A 1,887-nucleotide genomic window follows, 5' to 3' on the forward strand; every position below is an offset into this window, starting at 1 on the left:
GTCAACTTGACCATCTTTTTACTATTATCTATATATATATATAAAACCGAAGCTTTTGAAGCTTCCACAATTTTCCATGTCAGCACATTTTTTAAATATAATATAAAAACAAATTTTCCATGTCAGCCACATAGTAGGAATATATAAATCTCTTAAAACCTAAACCTAAACCTAAACCTAAACGTAAGGACCAAATATTTATGCGCCTTCTCTTGCATAAACCAGGGTTTTAACTAGGGTTTTGAATCAAGCACAGCTGCTCTTTCTTTTGTGGTCTTCTGCTTTCATCGAAGCTATGTCCATTTTTCTGGTACTCTTCTTCTGTTTCATCTTCTCATTTTTATTTCCGAACCTCCTTTCATTAATATTCTCACAGTGCCAATTTTTTTTTTTTTCATTTTTTATCTAATTTTTACAGAAACAATTTTGTGGCAGAGAAAGCTCTCAGTTTCCAATAGAAACTCTCTCCTTCGCATCATAGCAATCGCTTATGCCGGGTCGGGTCTTTTGTATGCCAATAGCAACTCAAATTCCAGTAAGCTTCTAATTTTCTTTTCTGGGTTTTGATTCTTTTACCACTTCTTTGCTTTTTCTTTTTTTCTTTTTTTCTTTTTGGAATAATTGAGAAGTATTAAAGTTTAAATTTTGATTCTTTCTTTGTGGGACTTTCTTGAAATAGAAAACTGAGAATTGGGTTTTATTTAGTATGTTCTGAAATCAAACAGAACACAACAATTCCAATTGGTTCTTTATAAATAAAAAATCTTATATGTTGTTATGATAAATTTTAGGAGCAAATGTAGCTAAAGTTTAAATTTTGATTCTTTCTTTGTGGGTCTTTCTTAAAATACAAAACTGAGAATTGGGTTTTATTTAGTATGTTCTTAAATCAAACAGACCACAACAATTCCAATTGGTTCTTTATAAAAAAAAAAAAATCTTATATGCTTTTGTTATGATAACATTTTAGGAGCAAATGTAGCAGTGAAGGTTCCTGTGGCTCTGCAGGAATCACTATCGCTACCATGGCGAATTACGCAATACATATTTCCCTACCCTTCATTACTTTTATCAGATCCATGGCAACCTGGTTTGTTCTTAAATTTTATTTGGCAATAGATTGTGTCCTATTTATGTATATATATGTTTTTGGGTTCAATTCAAGCTTGAAATTGTAGGAATGCTTCCATTATTTTCTTCTAGAGTTGGTTCGGCTCCATCATCGGATATAAAGAAAGACAATTCTTTGGGGGCAGTTGGAGGTGACCCCAAACCATGTTGCAATTGTTTGGGGAGAGATACAATTGCAAATGCTGCCGCTAGGGTTGGTCCTGCTGTAGTAAATCTTTCGGTTCCACAGGGTATATATTTTGGGTTGTTGTATATGTTTGAGATTTAGTTAATTTGTTTAAAAATAGGATCTAACAGTTGTTTGTGATCTTTGTGTTTGATAGGGTTCTATGGCATTACTAATGGAAAGAGTATAGGGTCAGGAACTATAATTGATCAGGATGGTACAATTTTAACATGTGCTCATGTTGTGGTTGATTTTCAAGGCATGAGGGGTTCAATCAAAGGAAAGGTCAGTGTCTTTGGTGCTTTGTATGTGTTGTCTCCCTTAGTAATACAACTGTTCCATAAACGAAAACCTATATACAACTTCTCCATAAACCAGTAGGTCTTGCTTTCCTCATGCTTCACAGATTTGACTGGTCTTCAAGTTATAGTATACCAATTGAATAGCTTTATTTTACTAATACTTCTGTCATTCTTTGCAGTCTCATGCTTCACAGATTCTTGGTTTTAAATTTCAATATGAACTGATTCCAATTTTTCCCAAGGTAAGGATGTGTCGTAGGTTGACTGGTCTTCAAGTTATAGTATACT

At 33.3% G+C, this 1,887-nt stretch overlaps 1 long non-coding RNA gene across 1 annotated transcript; it reads left to right on the forward strand.

Annotated features, from left to right (window-relative positions):
- Nucleotides 1-219: 219 nt before the first annotated feature.
- On the forward strand, nt 220-1,563 carry LOC115973083. Its single transcript, XR_004087603.1, has 4 exons — nt 220-310; nt 436-535; nt 971-1,361; nt 1,455-1,563. It is a non-coding gene; the product is annotated as an uncharacterized LOC115973083 (long non-coding RNA).
- Nucleotides 1,564-1,887: the final 324 nt, after the last annotated feature.

The sequence above is a fragment of the Quercus lobata genome, unplaced genomic scaffold (assembly GCF_001633185.2).
Source record: "Quercus lobata isolate SW786 unplaced genomic scaffold, ValleyOak3.0 Primary Assembly Scq3eQI_1865, whole genome shotgun sequence".
Lineage (NCBI taxonomy): Eukaryota > Viridiplantae > Streptophyta > Magnoliopsida > Fagales > Fagaceae > Quercus > Quercus lobata.